Here is a 22,414-nt window from a genome sequence, read left to right as displayed (position 1 = left end):
TGAATTTTTACACCTATTTACTAACTGTTAAAACAATGTAGTAATATGGTCAACTGATCAAAAGTTATGGTAATACTAATTAGAAAATCAGTGAGTATTCAGCTATCAAAATTTTAAGGGTTTTGCAGAATCCAGTGTCTCGCCTATTTTTGCTGTGAGTCGCAGGCCCAACAAAAATAGGAAAAAAAATATTTATAATTTTCCTCTAGATACTATCTTTTGACTAGTTCTGTAAGAATCTTCTATCAAAATTTGTTAAAAATTCAGGATGGCTTATGAAATCTAAACTTTAACTGCAGAGTGTATGTTATGTTAACTGGAAAAAAATAGTCCGTTTAAATAAGTAATATACGGATAGTTTTTTTTACAAACTTTATTTCTAGATATTATCTTATGATCATAAACAAGCTTCTGTCCAATTTTAGTAGAAATCCAGGATATTTTGAGAAAGTTATTAAAATTTAAAAAATTTAACCACAGTGTGAATGTAATGTTAACTGGCATAAAAACTAAGTCCCTTTATAAGGAAAGTACGGAAAAACTTGATTTTATTTTTACAAAATTTACTTCTTGAAATTTATCTTTTGATCATAAACAACTGAAGCTTCTGTTCAAGTTTGGTAGAAATCAAGGATAATTTGAGAAACTTATCAAAATTTAAAAAATGTAACCACAGAGCGAATATTTGTAGACTGGCGACGGAATTATCAGGTTGGTTTGCTATGTCTCGCTTTTGCGACAAAAAACACAGGCTCGACGAAAAGGAAAAGAATGTCAACATTGAAAATAAAACAAAAGGGATGGACCATTTAGTTGACTTTGTCAATCCACAAAAAATCATTTTATACAGGAAGAAACGATGATAAAATTTTGTTGGAGGTATATAAGCTTAAGTTTGGAGGTCTTAAAGAACTCATAAAAACACGGAAATATGAAAATGTGACCGCCATCAATTTGTATAAATTTGTTTGTGAAGAATGTCAGCTTCATCGCAAATGTCTGACAAAAGAAGTCGTAGTTAAACCTATTTTGTAAAAGGAATTTAACTCATGTTATTGGCCAAGTTGATATGCAGAGTATGCCTGATGGAGATTTTAATATAACAAAATTATGAGATTTTAAGAATTATCAAGATCATTTAACCAAGTTTGCCATAATCTAATCACAGGCACTTGTCTCAAGTGCCTGTGAATCTAATGTCTATCTTAAAAAATAGCTGGCTAAATTGCCTATAAATTTCTCAAAAATGTTTTTCTCAATTTTGGATTGATATCATTGTCTTGCATGCTCAAAATGATTTTTAGGGAGTTTCAAAACTTATAAAACAACCATTTCCCAGTTTCAATTCACAAACACTGAAGAGTATGCACTTTTAATGTGCCTTATAATCCTTGATCCTTAACCCTTTACTCCATGGATATTTTTTTTTTAAATACTTGATTCGCATAGGATTTTTTTCAGTAAAAAAAATCATCAGGTTTAAAGTGTTAATGCATTGTGAAAACTAATATTTCATCAATGAAATTCAAGTCAAGATATTCTCATGAATCTCCTTTTTATATTGGATACAATTTTTTTTAAGTCTGATGCAGACATTTTGGGGACATAGCATTTCAACTGAGGTACTACACAGGCGTCAAAAGGCGTCATTATGGAGGAAAGGGTTAAGTAAGCCCTAAAAATCCCTACCCTTTACTTTCTAATTTGATATCTTGAATTATGTCTTTAATTTTTAAACAAAAATATCAGGTTAGTAAATAGCTGTAAAAATGACAAAAAAAATCAGTAAATACCTGTAATCACTGAAACAACTAGTAAATACATGTAATTACTAAATTGACTAGTGATTACAGGTATTTACTGAAATGTTTAGTAATTACGTGTAATTCCTAATTTCACCTATTTACTGTAACATATATATAGCATTGTTACAATAAAATGGTGTGACTTGGTTTAGCAATAATATCACACGATCGTGTGATGCTGAAATAGATGTAATTATACAGTGTTTTGAAGGACACCTACTTCAATTCTAGGTTTTATCTGAGGGTTTTATATCCATGTTGACACTTTTAGTACACTGTTACATTGTTAAGCAGATTAGGTTACGGGTGTCTTTTACCTACGCAGTGTGACTGTCTTTTATATTTTTATTGCTTTTTGATAATATATGAAAATGATCTAGCGGGGTTTAAAACTAATTTAATATCTTTCATACAAAAAAGTTAAAATATTTATATTACATATCTGTAAGGGAAATAAAAGATAGCATGTGTGGAATACTACATAATCTACTGCGCATGTATTTAATAAAGTGTATGATGACAATTTAATAGGAGAGAAGTAGCATGCTTATTGAAAATAAAACAGTTGTTTATACGTCAGCGGTGCCTTTACAGATTCTGAAATAGGTCATATATGTAATGGTGGCCTTCAATCAGTCATTTCCATTTAAATTACAAATAAAATTTCGATTATCAATGCAGGTCGACGTAAACATAGATGGGTATTACATCTATGACGTAACCGTACATTTTTTGGCCTGCGTCCGTGTATTATCGATTTATTCAAACATATTATATCGACAAGGCCTTTTTTTTAATCCATTTAGATTCATTGTTACATTGCAGGATAAAAACTGGGTATTATCATTGAAGGAAAATATAGAATGTATTTTTACTCGCTACGAAACAAATGCAAAACACAGTGGTGAAACTCATATCTCGTCCTGTTTCTTAACCTCGTACAATGTAAAATTGAACGTTTATTGCTACTAAAACGATGACCTTGATTTGTTATTTTTTTCATATGAGTATATAAAAAGAAGATATGGTATGTTTGCCAATGAGACAACTCTTTAAAAAAAAAAACGAGTTCATGTTAAAATTCTTTTCAACAGTGATGTGGTTTGTTTACTTAGTATTGCGACCTCATTGCAAATGAAAAAAAACAACCTTAGAATCTTTTCAAAGGCTATCGGAGGTTAGATTTATATCGACTGTTTGATGTAACAACGACAAAAGTGGGCAAATTTTCAAAACAGTTTTTTCTCCTTTTTTATAACATTCTTAATTTTATTGTTCAATGCACATGCAACACACCGAAATGCATGCTGCAATCTTAAATACCGTTTTGTTTCTGTGAAAAACAATATTGCATTATTCTTTGAACATCTATATAAGGAAAATTGGATTAATTTCAGAAATTTAATTTTCCAGAACGTTCTTTTTATCTTTAAGCCATAAACAATGGATAATAATACAATACCGGCTGCGCAGACAGACAACGCATTAGTCCGTTAAGGGGAATGATAATAGAACATAGGGCTTCATGCTATTTTCCTATAACAAGATTTAATCGTTAAGTCAATATAGATTAGTGCTACTTGAAATGTCTCACGGTTAGAATTAACACTGTATAGGAATCAGATAGATCGAACTATTAACGACTTCTATCTATCCTTTATTTTCTTCCAATAAAAGGGAAACGTGTTCTGTATCCCACCATTAAATACAAATAACCATGTTGATCTGTCCTTTTCACACCATTTATCTTCATAAAGAGATAAGCCAGAGAAATCATCCCATTTACATCCGACTACAAACGTATAATTTCCTTTAAGAAAAATGTCTTTATTTTTTTTGCTTTTATGATACGGTAACAGTAGTATAACGTTGTTTATAAAAGAAATTTAAAAAACCGGATAGGTGGTATTGAGTTTCGTGTAATGTAAAATATAAAACACGTTAAGAAAATCAGCAGGCTATATCTTAACAAAGATCGAGAGGATACGATATAACAAGATTACCCGGTAGGTAAATGTTTCTTTTTTCTTTAATTTTGTGTAAATGCTGCTTTGTATTTGTTGAAATATCTGCAAGCAGCAAGTAAACTAAGCTATAAGATGTTGAACATGTTGCATAAAACTGCCAATCAATATTATAGCATTTAAGTTTCTGGAAAAGGTTTTATGACGGATATGATGGCAGATATTGTAAATGTAAGGTAAATGTAAACGAGAGATACAATTTATGTCAACAACACACTCGTGCACAAACACTGTCTATATTGATATCCTCAATGAATTGGATTGTTATCGATGGAGAAGTACCCACAGCCCTCAAACAATGTGAAAAACAAGCAAAAAACACGTGTATGGCTGTTGTAAATCTTAAATACTAATCCATGAAATCATTTAACGAGGACTACTAATTCATAGCACCTTATAATCGGGACAGGTTTTATGTCTATCATTATTATAAAACAAAATACTCAAAATTACTCAACAAACAGAAAGCGACAAAAAAACAAAGATTTGAAAATGCAAGCAATTTCAGTAAGATGCCAGAATAACAAGACAAAATACACATTTTCCCCCAAAAAAAGTAATTGAATTTTGGTTTAAAGTGTAATTACTGAAGATTTTTATCTGATTTTAAATACATATTTCTCTGTTGTATATTTGGCGTACATCCTAGAGGTAATGCAGGACTATGCTGATACATGGTTCCTCGTTAATGGAAGTACATGTATAAATGTCTATACATCATTGACTGTCATAGTTCCCAATGTGCGTTCACTACTGCTCAGTCTTTAGGTTTCTATTTTGTTTATTGTGTACTGTGTACTGCTGATGTGTCTTTTGCTCTGATGGTCTTTTCTTTCTTTTTTCGCCATAGCATTGTCTTTGACTTTTGGGTTTGAATATCCCTTTGGTATCTTTCGCCTCCCTTTAACTAGAGCGTACATGACTAGATTTATTATAACATAGTAGATTCATAATATATTTTACTGCAAAGACTTGAGAAGTAAAAAAATATCAAACCTAGACAATATGGAAAAGTTAAACTCCATGCGTTTTCAACTGTTTTACTAAATTACAGTATCTATTTAAATTAAAGTCTGTTTTACATATTAAAAGATTGTGTAACTACATTAAATCTGCGTGGTCAATCAGATCACATATTGTTACTTAATGTTATTTGCTTTCTTGTAATGATTTATATGTATTGATCTCTGCTGTTTATCATTTGTCATGTTGTAAATATGTTTTTCGTTGCTATAGCATATATATGCTTTTTGCAATAAAGTATTCATTCATTCAATGCAAATCAAATTTATTGGAATAGTCAGAGCCAAACTATTTGCATACGGAAACCGTCAATTTTCGGTTCACACATTTAATACAAAAGAAAATAACAATACTTCATTAACGGAGAACCTTGAGGTAATTATGTACACGCTTTTGTTTCCAAATGTTATCTAAATTGCTAATGTTTAACCTGTGTAACCAATGTTTTCGTTTCTAAGTGCAATGTATATATATCTTCTACGGTTTGTGGGAAATATTCATGCAATTAACGAAAGTATAATCAAGTGACGAATAAAAGTATATTTATGTTTCTATATATTCTCATCATAAATATTGTGTTTGTGCTAATTTAAACAAATGTAAACATAGTTAATAAGGATTCTGGATACGACCGCATTAACAAATTAAAGCCTGAAGAGATCTTGTTTGATGTCATGAATTAATGAAAGCTTCTCAAGCAGTGAGCACTTAATATTTTTAAGTACCTTCTTAAAACTTTACACTGATACAAGAAGAGGGCAATTGAAAACAAGTTAATTTTACGCCTAACAAGTAAAAATATAACTTGCTACACGAACTCGTAACAGTCTCTGTAAGTATGTGTTATCAATTACTCGGTATTTATACAAATTATCATAATATATTATTTCAAAAGAACATTATGACTTATTCGTAATATTCTAGTAATAAGAAATATAGCAAAATTATTAAAAACATCCACATCCGATAGAAGTAACAAACAGTGATCTTAAAAATAAAAATATGTTGAGTAAGTTAATGTCTTTCAAAGTGCATATTTCTACAGTTCAAAGAGAATAATTCTGGCTTCATGATGAATATGATCTTTCGGAACATCAGATAAAAACGTTACTCTTCAAAGTCAACAGCTATTACATAGATTTGAATCACCAGTAAATGAGAAAGAAATGGGTTTACGAACACTTTATTGTTATATAACAGATTACGAAGATCTTAGTCTTGTGGTGTTGGAAATAGAATGCTTGCAGAGTTTTGATCCTAACATTATAATTACGAATTACTTCTTTAAGCTGTCTCGTAGATTAGCTCATTATCTGTTACCGTGAACGAGTGTCGGGACTTATCGGATCGAGTCTAAATAAAGTGCCGTAATAGGTTCCTAATATAATAATAAACGATAAAAATCTCTAGTGTTTATCACTGTTTATTAAGTGTTATAAATGTGATAGCATCTTAATACTACTTTATACCATGGATATATATATCTTCTTTATCTTTTACATCTTCTTCGGTGTCTTCTTCTTCCGCTACAAACGAGTCCGCCTTGTAGTGTACCTGACCAATTTCAGTCGAAATACTGTGTCTTAATTGATTTCGAGATGCAGTGTATCATTTTAGAATTTCAGTGTAAGTGACTTATTTGCATTAATAAAGGTACAAATGAAGAAAAATTATTCCTAGACTTGCCACTTATAAATTTCTAATTATTATTTGCTTTTAAACGCCTAAACAGGTTTACTCTTATGACTATAAGTGTTTGTTATTATACTGACTTCTGCAGAGAAAAACAAACCAGTGTAAAATGCTATTCACTTTTGGTTGATGCCTGTTATTCATTTCTGCAAAAAAGAAATTTCTCATATCACATTGAACGGAGTGTCCCCAGGTTTTTTTTTAAAGTCGAAGTTTACCGATTTTCACCGTATAGTAAACAATCAACAAAAAAAGCAAGGATATTGAGCACGTGTATACCATGTACAATCAGATAATAGTTTATGGACTTTCCGAATTGATTTTCCTCTGAGTTCAGTATTTTTGTGATTTTACTTTTTATTTAAATGACAGATCCATGCGTATTGCGATTACCGAATTTTTACGAGTAGGGTCACGCTGAGGTCACTTGCATACCGAAAATATGTCGACGAATTGCTTCCTGGAAGCAAGCAGTTAAAACAAAGTAAACTTCTTCTAAATGTTGACAAATTAAAGAATTTTCTTTAAACAGCCTAAATGTACATAAGTTTTATAATGAAAATTATCCATTTAGTTATAAAAAACATATGCATCATTTTTTTTTTAATTTGAGGTTTCATATGACTTTAAGTATAATAATAATGCTACATTTATTCGAAGAAACTTATTTGCTAACCGTTTGTTTTAGGACGTAAGCATTTCTGAAAGAATGGTAGAATAGAAACAAAGTAACTTTATTTCGGTTTTTGTAAATGCAATGAAGGAAACCTTCGGAACTGAGACGCAATCATTATACTGCTCTATACTCGTTGATAAACAACGTGTATGCTATAATTAACATATCCAGTGGTCAACGGGCAGTTTTTCTTATCACGATTGACTGAAATCTTAATTGAAATATCTGACACATATCAGACAGCAAATAATGATCTAGTTAATGAATGAAACAGGGGAATCCTTATGATAAGTCATAATCAAGAAGTCTAATATATTAAAGAGAGCTTAAGTATAGCTGATAAAGTAGGCATGTGTCGTCAGATTCGTTATAATTAACACTTGCCGTTCTTGTAAGGTTAGGCAAAATGGACAGAGGTATCATGGTTAAGGTTTAAAGTGCAGCCAATAATCAATCAATGAGAAATTTTATCAATGTATAAGGAACAATCGATGCGCGAGAGCTTTGATAATATGGAGTATCGGCTAACACTATGTATTTTGATCCATGGAAACTGGATAGTTATACATCACTCATAACAAACGAATGCCTCTCTTTTACTGACTGACGGGAAAAGTCTATAGATGGCAAGATGTATATATCCAACTCAACCCCTCCCCTCCCCAACCCCCCGGTTTTGTTGCACTATTTTCTTGCCCATGATAAATAAAACACTCTCCAAAGTGACAAACTCCCCTAGAAAACTAATTACTATTGTCATTCGCTGATACGTGTAGGTCCTTGTTAACATTAATGAATCTCTGATAAATAGTTAATCCTCTCAGTACATTATGCGCGGTGCAAATGAAGGCCCATTCGAGTAACAATGCAACTTCATACATTACTCGGAATGTCTGCGAATGTCTTTTCAGGCAACAATGCAACCTGTTTGATAGAACAACTCGTTACTGTAAGTTTACCATAGGGCAATGCGTTGCTGTTACTTTGTGTATCCTTGCACAATGCGTAATAGTTCGTTCCTGTACACTAAAGGAACGTGGTACAGTTACTTCACGTATTTTAGAGAAACTCGTTGATTCTTAACACAGAATGTGATTCGTGTTCCTGTACAGGAACATATACATGTATCATAGAAAACCTGTCATTCCTATTATAAAAAAAACCCTATTACCTGACCCTGTTTCAATGTCTCATAGAATATTCACAGTGCAATGCAGCGTTTATCTTGTTATATATATGATAACCTTGATACAACTAGGGACTGGCTATATTTCTCTGACATCGGCTCTAAATTTTCGTTTGATATCTTTCAGAAGTTGCTTCTTGTCTAAATTTTCGTTTGATATCTTTCAGAAGTTGCTTCTTGTCTAAATTTTCGTTTGATATCTTTCAGAAGTTGCTTCTTGTCTGTGTCTCATTTGATAATGTGAAGAAATAGCTATTCTTACTGATAAGTTCCTATAATAATGATAATAGGCGAGTTAAGAGATATCGTTTATAACTACTCAATGTGTCTACAATTGTACTGTAACCCGAACAAGCAGGAGTGACTGAATGTTTGTGATTTAGGTTTGTTATTGCTTGGTTTGGTTTTTTAGGAAGGGAGTTGTTGCTGATTCATTGACATCATCTTACGTTCATATTAATATTATTTATTTTGTTCAGATAATTTTATAAAGACAACAATTTTCCAGATGACAAATCTTGTTTAGGTAAACTGTATTTTCAGTTTCAACAAATACCTATAAAACTGGACAAATTTTACTGTGTTAAATCCGCCAATGTAACTTGATACTTATGTACGACCCTTTTGTTAAACTACACTGGATCCATATATTATCTTTTCTAAATTTGAAAGTAAGCATACCATAAAATGCAAATTTAAGATTTATTTTTATATCCCAAATATTTGTGCCAAAAAAAAACATATAATCATACAAAAGCGGACATTTTATATCATTACCTTTTTGTGTCAATCTACAATTTTTCATTACAGTTCAAACTATATATTAAAAGTACTATATCTTATAACAGTTGTTTAATATTGAAATTCTTTCAATTCTAAAATTCAAGCATAGGATTTTAAAGGACGATAATTAAAATTTAATGTAGATTTGACGCCAGATATTCAGCATAATTATGTTATTTATATTTTTGATTTAAAAGATAAGCGGATTGAAACTTATAATTTCACAAATACCTTTTTTCCAATAAACTATTATAGTATGAAACAGACATTTTCAGGTTATTTACACCTAAAAATATTGTGCAAGAAAATCTATGATGGAAAATATTGAATCTGAATCTGGAAAGTTGACTGTTTTGCACGCTCTTTGGGGTCTAATTAGAAAAGTTAAAGTCTTAATTCAATAAATTTAGAAATTATAATCTGAATACAGATAATTTTGAGCAATTATCTTGAGGATGGGAATCGATTAGCAATCAGCGCTGTCATAATTTCATTAAAATTTAATAACGAAATATCAATAATTAAGTATGATTTTGTCTGTATTCATTCCTCATTGTATGAAGGATGTCAATATCATGAAATAAGAGACACTCATTTAAAGATCTTATCAGTTTGACAGGTAAAATTAACTTTATATTTGCGGTCCTTGACTTATTTTTTCACGAAGTGAATTTTGAAACTGTTTTTTAAATATGACGGTATTTTCAAATAAACATTAATTATGTATTTACGGTGATGTTTAAAAGTTGTATGTCGAATCTATTACTTTATTTCTTCCCTGATTTATTCTTCTCGTTATAAATAATATCCTGGACATTGCATGCATGAATTATTGTCCTGTATCTTTGTATTTCATCATGAATTTTAACGACCTATTTTGTAGCAGGATATAAAAGTACCACATTGGATTTTCGATCAACCTATATATTACAATAATGTTTAGAATAAGTTTCTTGCCAGTGCTATACACATGAATATATAAATATAAACACAATTGACAATGAGACAACCCTCTAACAGCGACCAAATGACATAGAAGTAAACAAATATAGGTCACCATTCATCCTTCAACAATAAGCAAAACCGATATCGAATAGTAAGCAAATAAGGCCCCGAAATGACTATTGTAGTAAGGACTGTATATATGAGACAATGTTCCTCGGTCCTTTTTTATTCACACTTACCTATAATATGGTTTCAATGACTTAAATCACCTAATACAAGCACTTTTCTTGTGTGCTTCAACAAACATATCCACGATCAGCATCACTAGTCAGAAAGTACTGTGTGCTTCAACAAACATATCCACGATCAGCATCACTAGTCAGAAAGTACTGTGTGCTTCAACAAACATATCCACGATCAGCATCACTAGTCAGAAAGTACTGTGTGCTTTAACAAACATATCCACGATCAGCATCACTAGTCAAAAAGTACTGTGTGCTTCAACAAACATATCCACGATCAGCATCACTAGTCAGAAAGTACTGTGTGCTTCAACAAACATATCCACGATCAGCATCACTAGTCAGAAAGTACTGTGTGCTTTAACAAACATATCCACGATCAGCATCACTAGTCAGAAAGTACTGTGTGCTTTAACAAACATATCCACGATCAGCATCACTAGTCAGTATCACTAGTCAGAAAGTACTGTGTGCTTCAACAAACATATCCACGATCAGTATCACTAGTCAGAAAGTACTGTGTGCTTCAATAAACATATCCACGATCAGTATCACTAGTCAGAAAGTACTTTCATCACCCATTTACAGTATATTTTTTATGAATAGACCAGAAGACGGAGAATAAATATTTAAATAAGTATGCGACTAATTATTCACTAATTGCACCTTTTTTGTTTTTATGATCGATAAACCTATAACAGCAACTAATATTTACTTTGAATTCTTGTTTGTTTCTAAACTTTAAAGACAGAGTATAATCTGAATTTTGATCAAAATCACGACCCCAAGAATCCAAAGCTAAGCACTACCATGAGACAACACTGGCGGTAAAAGTTCAAAGAATTAAGACAGAACTGATACATTAGTGCTGTTTAATAATTAATATTATAATAACTATGTTTAGATAGGTTTAAATGACTCTGATTTCCATGTTGCACGATCAACTATAGAAACTCTAGCAACAAAAGATGATAACATTGGAGATAATATTTACCGGTAGTATAGTAGTAGTTCCCAAAAGCATTAAAGATTGTTAGTTATTTACTAGACATCCATCTATTATAGTTAGATAGAAATATTTGACTGATTAAATACACATACTTATCTATTAAACAGTGCAGGATCTACGTTAACGCTATAACATAAGGAGTAAGGACAATTGTGTCTTGTTTTTATTTAAAAAAAACACAGTAATAATCATCTCTCAAATAGAAATGATAATACAACTTATTCTCATATAGAACAACAATATATATTTAAATTAAATAATCTCTCAAATAGAGACTGCTATTAATAGAATAGCAAAAATAAAGTAATCTGTCAAATAGAGACGACTTTATATTTTTGTTAAAAAAAAAGTAATAATCATCTCTCAAATGGAGATTGATAATACAAGTTATTTGCGAAAAGAACATATAACAATCTCTCAAATAGAGACCGCTATTAATAGAATAGCAAAAATAAAGTAATCGCTCAAATAGAGACTACTTTATAACTGAATTGTTCTCAAATAGAATAGCAAAAAAAGATTTTTAATCTCTCAAATATTAAAAGCAATGAGAAAATGTGTTGCATACAAAAAGACATAATATTATAAAAAAGTATTTAACGAATTCAAAAGAAGAAAAAAAATACTTAAACAGACGAAATAAATAAAGAGAAAATAATATCACGAACAATAAACTAATTCAAGAGCTTATAAATAAAAAAGAGGAAACAATACAAACTAACAGAAAAAACATAAAACACGATTGTGTAAACAGGTGTCGTATCCCTATAAGATAAAACACGATTGTGTAAACAGGTGTCGTATCCCTATAAGATAAAACACGATTGTGTAAACAGGTGTCGTATCCCTATAAGATAAAACACGATTGTGTAAACAGGTGTCGTATCCCTATAAGATAAAACACGATTGTGTAAACAGGTGTCGTATCCCTATAAGATAAAACACGATTGTGTAAACAGGTGTCGTATCCCTATAAGATAAAACACGATTGTATAAACAGGTGTCGTATCCCTATAAGATAAATCAAATTTGAACTATTCTACATATTACAAAGGAGGAAACATGTAGGCTAGGGATACCTGATGAGGATAGGCCTAGGTCTACATGACCGTAACCGACACACCTTTTTTTTAATATACACACCATTATCAAACTACAAACATGCAATTGTGAATTTCTAGAAAAATATGGAAATAAATGCAGAAGAATGTATTCCATAAGCAGAAATATTTATCATACACTGAGTCTACCAGCTCTTAATTACTCTAAATGTATGCATATAGGAAATTGATTTAAAAACGAAGGATTATGATAAGATATATTATACTGGATTGGTCCTGGACCCGATTGATTTTAACAGCAACAATGCTTTTGGGAACAACTATTAAACTATCGGTAAATATTATCTCCAATATTATCATCTTTTGTTGCTAGAGTTTCTGTAGTGGATCGTTAGTCCCCTAACAAGGAACAGTGGTATAACAGTACAACATAAGAACAAACTATAACACATCAGTTGAAAGGCTTACATGTATCTCATCAGATGAATACAAATAGAAATACATCTAACAAAATCACAGAGTGAACGTGGACGGGTATCTTTACATCCCAACAACAAAAATACACTGAGTACAAATATGAGAGTACTAACTGTTACTGACAGCTAGATCAAAGCAATCAACTTATAAAAAAGTCATGTATATATTTAAGACCTAAATATCAATCAGTACACATCCAAAGTGCATGGATTTTGAGTAAAAGACGTCATTAACATTCAGAGAAAAAAAATAACCCTGTCCAATGCCAAGATACAGGTACAATGTATTTCGTTATAGAGCAATGCATGTGCATATGTAAAAAACAATACGATTTAGTTTGATTTAATTTACTGATTACAAAATCAATACCATACCAATAAAAACAATATTCAAAGACCCTATTGTAGCGTTGAATTGGAATAAACATTTAATACCAAACCGAAAAAACAACCTAAAATTGAAAGACAATACATTTATGGATTTAAAAATGAATTTATAGGTCTATGGAAAATATCACATAAATCAATTATTTACGATATTTTAACATTTCATGATTATGTAAATCTTTCCATATAGATAGTGGCTAAACTATCTAAAATTTAACAGAAGTCTTAATAATAACTTATAGACTCAATACACTTAAAGTACAGTTGCATCTTTGTTTATTTTACGCAAAAACAAGAAAAGATAGTATCTAAATATATTTAAAACCTATTGCAAGGGATATTCTATTTCAACAACATCGTTTTAAATTACATTTTAACTCATTATGTTTTAAAAGTAGATAATTGAATTCAATTTTATAATGCAGTTCGTCAAGTAATTTTCGACAGTTGGTAATCAAGATAGAATACTAATGGTTATTATGCTTGTAAATATTATCATTTGGACACATTGTGATGAAACATTTTCTTTTCTTTACGCTAGTTTGTATAATAATAACTGCTAACTGTTTCCCTTATTGAAGTAATGTAGTAAAGAAAACGTTTAGATTGGTTGATTGTTGGTTGCTTAACGTCCAGTGGCAAATAGTTCATGCATATTCAGGACGAGAACAAGTTCACAATAAATACAATAGGTAGGTTGATACAATAGAGACCATCTGGGATGATGGTCCGGGAAATTTGGACTGCCACTGGAAAATGAGGGTATATTGGATAGGATCAGAAATTTTGTCTTGTAACAGGCCACCTACGGACCCCTCAAAGAGTTGTTGCAAAAACGTTTAGAAATGGCACCATCTACAGCAGTCGACTATTCATTTTAATTCTTATTTGGTATTTGAACGGTTAACCTTTTTTTAAAGATTTGGGAAACGCCAATGAAACCAGTACTGTCCTTGTACATATCAGCCCTGGTGTCATTCTGAGACTCCCATGTAAGCCCGAGGCCAGGGGCGATATGGAAAATAGAAATGCTATTATAATTCATAATTATTACACAACTGTGTGTTAAACAAAACAAATATGATATGACAATTTACAAAAACAGAATTCGTATTGTTTTCCCTACTTCAATGGGATACTTATTATGTGGACCATCAACTCGTTCATTTGTAGGAGTCTATAACTGGAGATCGAATCAAATGTAAAGCATGTATACTATTCTTGATGTACATGTAAATGTACGTTAAATAATAGCGATAAATTAATTTTATATTATGCATATATAATAGTCTTTTCAGTCTATTTTATAAATAATTATACAGGCTTATTTTCCATTATGTTTTAAGCAATGAAATGTGTTACAGGAAGGAAAGACTGTCATCTATCTATCAAACAACAAAGAGTTAACATTTAATATAGAAAACCGAAAAACCAGACTTGGTTTACTTGTGTTCGCTATGAAGATGGTGTAGTTAGCTTATGTTATGTAATCTTATAATTATGTCATGGTTTTTATAAGATTATTAAAGATATATTATTTCAAGGTTGCATTTCAATCCTGAATTACAACTTCCTTTTCCAACAACATATGTATTATGTCCTCATTAAGAAGACATGTATGTAAAGCATGTATAATAGGCCTATTATTTACAATTAATCCTTCTGTATTGCGTGCCTTTTACTGAGGTCGTTCACGACTTTCTTTCAGAAGTTGTTAAGCCATGAAAACTTCACATATCTTATTTCATACCGATAAGTGTTGTAGTATATTCACATTCTTTTTATACATAAATTATGAGGCCGTTAGTTTTCGTGTTTAAATTGTTGTACATTGTCATTTTGGAGTCTTTTACAGCTGACTATGCGGTATGGGCTTTGCTCATTGTTGAAGGCCGTACTGTGACCTATAGTTGTTAATTTGTGTGTCATTTTGGTCTCTTGTGGTGAGTTGTCTCATTGCAGTCATACCACATCTTCTTTTTTTATAAACATGATAAACCCTATTAGGGTATATAAAATCAAAAAACTTCTGGTACATATCGTTGAGTTGGAGCAGTCACATATATAGTCCTGTTAAGCATATAGGTATTCCTCTAGTCTTATTAGAGCAACTTTATGTAATCATCTAGTCTTGTTTCAGCATACAGGTATTCCTCTAGTCTTGTTTCAGCATACAGGTATTCCTCTTGTCTTGTTAAAGCATACAGGTATTCCTCTAGTCTTGTTTCAGCATACAGGTATTCCTCTAGTCTTGTTTCAGCATACAGGTATTCCTCTAGTCTTGTTAAAGCATACAGGTATTCCTCTATATAAAGTCTTGTTAAAGTACAATTTAAACAAGTACAATGTATATCCTTTTAGTCTTGTTTAAGCATACCGGTATTCCTCTTTGTCAGGGCCGTAACAACCTACGAGGCAGGGGAGGCAGTTTTGCCTCCCCTGAATTTTCTACACCAATTTTTTTTTTTTGAAGTAATAAAAAGAAATATTGACAATATGTACACGAAGAACTTGAATTTGTATTATGAACAACACACGTTTACAGTTATAACAGTGTTATCGTGATACGTGATATATATCTGTCATTTTCAGGATTTTTTATCGAAAGTGAACCATTTCAGAATTTGTTTTAGTTTTTTATTTCGTCTGGCCATCCATCTGTTATTCAGTATTTCCTATGTCGTACGAGAACGCATATGAAACTTAGCTTTCGGTAATTTTAATTAAAAGTTAACTAATCACTTTTATTTACCATGTTAAGGGGCCCATTTAAGCAGAGGAAGTTCCCTTTGTATTGTCAAGATTCAAAGTTTTATTTAGAGTCGATATTCAATAAACTACATAAACACAAGCTCTATTGAGCTTTTCAAATCGACTTTTGAAAGAGAACATTATGGTTAATGCCATTAGTAGTTAAACACTCCCATTCGTTGTAGTTCTATACATGTCTGTTCAGCTTTGAAACTATGATATTGAAATTCAAGGTCCTCGATAAAAAAAAATTATTCTTGCGTTCTATTATCTTGCTTTTATATGTTTTTTTTTAACATACCAGTTTGATTTCTAACAAAAATATCTTTAAATACAGATAAAAATTGTTTGCAAAACAAATTGCTCCCAGGTTCAAGCATTACTGATAAGTCGTAAAGTAAGGAAATCGAAGGAAAACGGGTTTTTTTTCGCCATTTTATTGAGAGAAAACAATCGGCGGTCACAATGTATTTAATGTTAATAATTATAGTTAAAAGTACGACCTTGAAGACGGAGCCTTGGCTCACCCCGAACAGCAATCTCAGTTTGTTTTTGCATAAAAATTGCTACCAGGTTCAAGCAACACTGATGAGTCTTCAAGTAAGGAAAGCGAAGGAAAACGGGTCATTTTAAACCATTTTACTGAGGAAAAAAATCGGCGGGGGCTGTGCCCCCCCCCCAAACCCCTCTCTTGGGGCCTCAATCGGCGGCCAAAAACCCCTGCCTCCCCTGAAATCGATCCCTAGTTACAGCCCTGTTTGTCATGTTTCAGCATACAGGTATTTCTCTTGTCTTGTTTCAGTATACAGGTATTCCTCTTGTCTTGTTAAGGCATACAGGTATTCCTCTAGTCTTCTTTAAAATGTGTCTTCAATAATAAAAAAAAGTTTACAGTCAATCGACACGGTTGTAGTCATTTCGTGAATAAACCATCCAGAGACTATCAAAGTTCTATAATCCAACGGTAAATTCCACTGTCAAAGACAAAACACATTTCTATCAATTTGATACATTTTCAGTGTAAACTTATCATCATTTTAAATATTATGTAATTGTTCTATTTTCAACACAAGCGGGAACATCTTATCGACGATTTTCGGTTTTCAGTTAATGTTTTCTTTTAATTGTGATGCTATCAAACGTTTTGTCTATTCAGCTCCTTAATGTGCTGGTCTCTAGTGTGTTACATTAACACGTATCATGGACACTTCTATCAGTATCATTCATTTGTGTTTCAGAGGACTCCTGTTGAGTCTGGTAAGTTTTAATTCAGGGCTCATTTGGCTCATAAATCAACTTGGTATCCCAACATCAGAGTTTGTCAGACTATAATTGGATGTCCGGTGTATTTACATGGGTAATCAATTATAGCTCAGATTCATCATTTCGCCATATAAATATTTATAAACCTTCCCGCATATTCTGTCTAAAACCGAGACGTGAAATTACTGCAAAGAATAATTGAACCTGAGCAACAAAAAATGTAAGAAATATCATTATGTCTGGTTAATGTAGATTTTTTGTTGTTTGCATGTTGGACGTTAAACGGAATGTAAATCATCGGAATTCTACATATAACTGTTAAATTATTTGACGAAATAAATAGGAAGTGCATCAAGCTGTACATATACATAATTGACACGTGACATGAAAAATTAAACAGCAGGTAAACTGCTACTCTTTAGTTCCTGAACACCAAAATACTCTTTCGGAATGATGCAAATTCATTTCCTAAAAATTTTAACAAGAAAACATTTTTCTGCTTTAAGTATACGAGACATATTCATAGATGAATGTGGAAATGCTTTTAATCATGTAACATTAATTTTTCAAAATCTATTTTCCGTTCTTTCTCAAAGAATTAGAGTCAATTTCTACGGACTAAAATCAGAAAGTTATTAAAACATACCTGAAATAGGATAGAAATGAGTTCATGTCATATAGCTAATCAAATTATCAATAATTGAACCTTTTTTGTCACTTAGTGCATGTGACACGCGTCATGTAACTCGTTGCAAGTAATTCGCATTTAGTATTGTCACGCTCGAGGACAGTGTGTTCGGGATTGTAGTTACGACAGACAGAACATATCTGTCGTCATCAGTGGTATTGATATTCTTTAACAGTCAACCAAATCATGATGTCGTCCAAAAACTTTAGACTGGAAGACTTCGACCTTTATCATTTTGAACCTTTAATGCAGTTATCTTCTCTAAATCCTCTTATAAAGAAATCATGTTTTGAAAAAACGCACTGTATCGTTTTAACTGGTACATTGTGTAGATATACAATATAGGCGCTGCTGGAATGTTTTCTCAAAGAAAGAGAAAGTTCTCAATGAGAAAATTGAAATAATCTCTTTTGTCGTAAAGTTATAACACCAAGCCTCCAGATTGAATTTAAGACATGAAGCAGGTTTAACTGTAGTTGTGATTTCCTTAATTTCAAGTGCATTCCGATCGAAGCGGTCAAGATAGTCACCTATGCAATGAAAAGTCTAGAAAATGATATAAAAAAAAAACAAGTAGAGGGACACAGTTGGTTCCTAATGGAATATTAATTGATGTAAAACACATCTTCCAAACGTAAACAATAATGTATCAATTGAAAAAAATCAACCATCGTGATATTAGAATTAATGTACGAAGATATGATTGCCGTATTATGTTAAAGAAAGCTGCTAACTTATTTATTCCATCGTATTTCCTTCTATATTATATATAAAGGACGAACGAACACGGTGCATGAACAGAAAATGACACAACCGCAACGATTCAATACAGGATTAAGATGCAAAGTATAAATAGTAATACTATTGTATTTATACATTGTTCAAAAGCCATTTTTTCCTTCCGATAAATAACTTTATAGAAAAAATAAATATGTAAGTAGGGCAATTAAATAAGTCACACAGACCATAGATGTAATAATAGTTCACGTGCTTCTGAATTGAAGTCGGTTTATGTACAGAAGAGAAAATATTTTGACAGGGAGGTTCAAAAATGTAAGCAAAAGTATTGGTTTAGTATGCAGCAGGACCTGTTGTTGGAATCAAAAAGAAACCAACAGCAGTTTTGGAAAAAAAAGTGGTATAATTGGGGTATCGGAAAACCGGAAGTCAGTAATTCCTATGGAGGTCATAGATCAAGATGGGAATGTAAATTCAAATCTGACAGATGTTTTAGATAAATGGAAGTCGGAATATAGTAATTTGTTAAATCAAAAGATTTCAACCAAGGTTTCTGAAACGCAAAATTATGCATATACGAAAAATACTTTTAATGACTTTTTATTGACGGAACCCATTTCGTTTGTTGAAACAGCGAGTGTTATTGACAAAGCAAAGAAAGGCAAATCTTTCATATGGGCAGACATTCTGAGTAAAAAACATAAGTGTATAAAAAATTGGAATTTTTATGTAAGGAAAACATTTTCTGAGTATAATGCAGAACATTTGTGTATCATTACAGACTATGTTGATAGTACCTCAGTTGTCAATACTGTTATGTCTAAAATGTTCAGTAAATATGTCAAACAGTGGCAAAGCAATTTACAATCAGATCAGAGAAAGCTTTATGTGGTAAAGGTGGTAACAAACTTCGTACATATAATCTATTTAAGAACAGTTTTGAAACGGAAACTTATTGTAAAATCCCAATGCCATTTTCGCAAAGGAGTTCTTTTGCCAAATTTCGATGTGGTGTAGCACCACTAAGAATAGAAACGGAGAGATTTGAAAAATTAATTTTAAAAGATCGAGTCTGTGATAATTGTATGAATATTTTAGAAGATGAAGCCCATGTTATTTTATCGTGTCCTTTATATGACGATTTTAGAAAAAAATTATTTGATGAAGCAACACATTTTAATAGTGATTTTATGTCTTTTAATGATAAACAGAAATTAGTGGGGTTTTTTACAGATAATAATATGATTCGTAGCTGTGCCAAAGCCTGTAATATAATTTTAAATAGACGTAGAAATGTTTTATACTGTAAATAATGTTAATGTCAATATGTTTTATAATAGATGCACTCTTTATATAATTTTTAATGTTATAGTCTCTTGTAATTCTGTACAGAATGGCTCTCTTTTTATATTCATATATTTTTACATTTAATGTAATGTTGTATTATATATTACTGAGAGATGAGACTTAAATAAAATATTGAATTGAATTGAATTGTAATACCATTGGTATTACATCTATGCACAGACAGATTCGAGTGTGTTTTTTTCTTGAATAATTTTATCCTGAGTGTGCGCAGTGCCGAAGTTTAGATGAGGATAATGCACGTAAATCATTGAGAGAGTTTTAACATTTTCATAGACAAATACAGCATTGTAAAATACTGTATATTTTGTATGACAAAATATAGGTCTTGTTATGATAAACAGCATAAAATTCAATACAGCGGCTAGAAAATTGATTAACCCAATTAATTAATTGATTAAAGTCATACTAAACGACAGATATACCCAATGGAATACATTTCATCCGTTATACATCATTTAGAAAGTATTAGTTTCACCTATAAAATAAGCATGTAAAGTGAAATGTGGAAAATCGCAAGAACAGTCGCATAACAAATTCAATGAATTATTGAACTGTAGTGCCGGAAATTTACACAATATACCACGTTGACACTATTTTCATTGAGTTGATTATATACATAATTAATTTTACTTATGAACGTTGTTATAATTAAGTGTGGAGGGTACCAGATATCCCAGTTAGATACTGAACACAGACCTCCATGGGGAGAAATTTTATCAATAACGCTCACCAAAGGCAGTTGGCTACAGTTTCCTATGATAACAGTTTATTATTGCTAGTTAAACAAAAATCATCGATACATTAGTAGTTAAGATCAAGTGATAAAGGAAAATTCTTTATTTTCAGATCATGTCGAACAAGTAAAAAGAAGTAAGAAAAGGAATATACATTTCACAATTAATATCCTGATATACAACTGGTAAGTTTTATTGCTTTTATAACTTTTTCGCTTTTGGAGCAATTGTTTGACTTTTAATTGATTATCAATTTTATTCATTCATTTGTTTTTATTTATTTTTTACTGTTTTCACCTAGATTTTGTAAAGAAATTAAATTCTATAATTGAATAAGAATAATTCATCTTTGCTTCAATTTCTTTAAAAAGCCCAGATGAAACATATCAGTCCCTTTAGTGATGCCTTGTTTGTTGACAAACATTTGGACAGTGATGATATTAATAATGAGAATACTATTTCTTTCTTAATGGGAAAAAATAAATTAGAAAATAGAACACGCAATTTTTATTGTATATGATGCGAAATAAATTCAGTGCGTTTTGATAAAATATCTTGGTTTCAACAGTTGATACTGCTATACATTTAGAAAGAATGTCCATAAGTTTGATAGTTTTGACAAATTGGACAAATGCCCTGTCGAGATTGTTTCCTTACATCCCACTGGTTCAAACTGATAAATTTTGCAAAAGTATTGGAAGTATATATAATGTAATCTTACTGACTGACCATAGTATATCTTAAGGCTGTATATAAACATGGATTATTAAAATCGATGGGACATTTGTAACACGTGACAGCAGCTGTTGGTACATCAGGATGGTTAACACTTCATTTTAATGTGTTTATGGATTAATAAGGTATTGTTTTTAACAGGTAATGACTCATTCTTTAATTTATTGATAAGAATTGTTGTAAATTGGACAGGATCCGAATACTGTACATTTAATGTGTTACAGTAATTTTCAGAAATATACATGTTTTATTTGATCTTCTTCAGTGTAGAGTCGTTAATTTAAAAAAAAAAAAGCAAGTTGGTATGTTATTTCTGGAATGACTTTCGTAATTGCATCTCTTATTTCAAATATTTTGACTAATCAATTGACGGATCAGATGTTGAGAAATTTCCTGATATCAAATTTGTAATGCATAGCTGAAAACAGGTGTTTATCTTTTAAATAAATCAGATTCAAATTTGAATTAATTTCGAGTATTTTCAATAATATAAATTAAATAAAAACATTTGCAAGCAAGTTCATTCTTAATGAAGCTTGTAATTTGATGATTAATTTTCTAAACATACAAAATGAAACGTTGTGTTTTTTCTATGTTTCGGTTGATAGTAGGCGTTGTATGTTCTGAGATTTAAATAAACAGAAGTAAGAATATTAAATTATTGCTTAACATTATCAGTAGGGGACATTTATAAATTTAAATTTTCAAAAGTCATGTATGTTTCATTGTTGTCCTCTTGAAATAAAAAAAAAAAATAAAGAGATGTTTCTCGTTTCTTGTATTTGTATATAATATATAATATATAGTATTTTAGAACGTTGGATTCCG

At 31.1% G+C, this 22,414-nt stretch overlaps 1 protein-coding gene across 7 annotated transcripts in view; it reads left to right on the top strand.

The window, feature by feature from the left end:
- LOC143071327 (G-protein coupled receptor 35-like) overlaps window positions 1–22,414 on the top strand; it is a 94,730-nt gene that overhangs the window by 44,703 nt on the left and 27,613 nt on the right. For 4 of the 7 annotated variants that reach the window (XR_012976874.1, XR_012976870.1, XR_012976871.1 and 1 more), the window contains one exon: window positions 20,964–21,036. The gene's annotated coding sequence lies outside the window, so the exon portion shown is untranslated. Of the gene's footprint in view, window positions 1–3,680; window positions 3,816–6,364; window positions 6,479–20,963; window positions 21,037–22,414 lie in introns of those variants that run through there. The other 3 variants (XR_012976872.1, XR_012976873.1, XR_012976875.1) reach the window with 3 other exon arrangements.

Source organism: Mytilus galloprovincialis, chromosome 4, assembly GCF_965363235.1.
Source record: "Mytilus galloprovincialis chromosome 4, xbMytGall1.hap1.1, whole genome shotgun sequence".
Lineage (NCBI taxonomy): Eukaryota > Metazoa > Mollusca > Bivalvia > Mytilida > Mytilidae > Mytilus > Mytilus galloprovincialis.
This window is presented reverse-complemented; position numbering and strand designations above follow the sequence as displayed.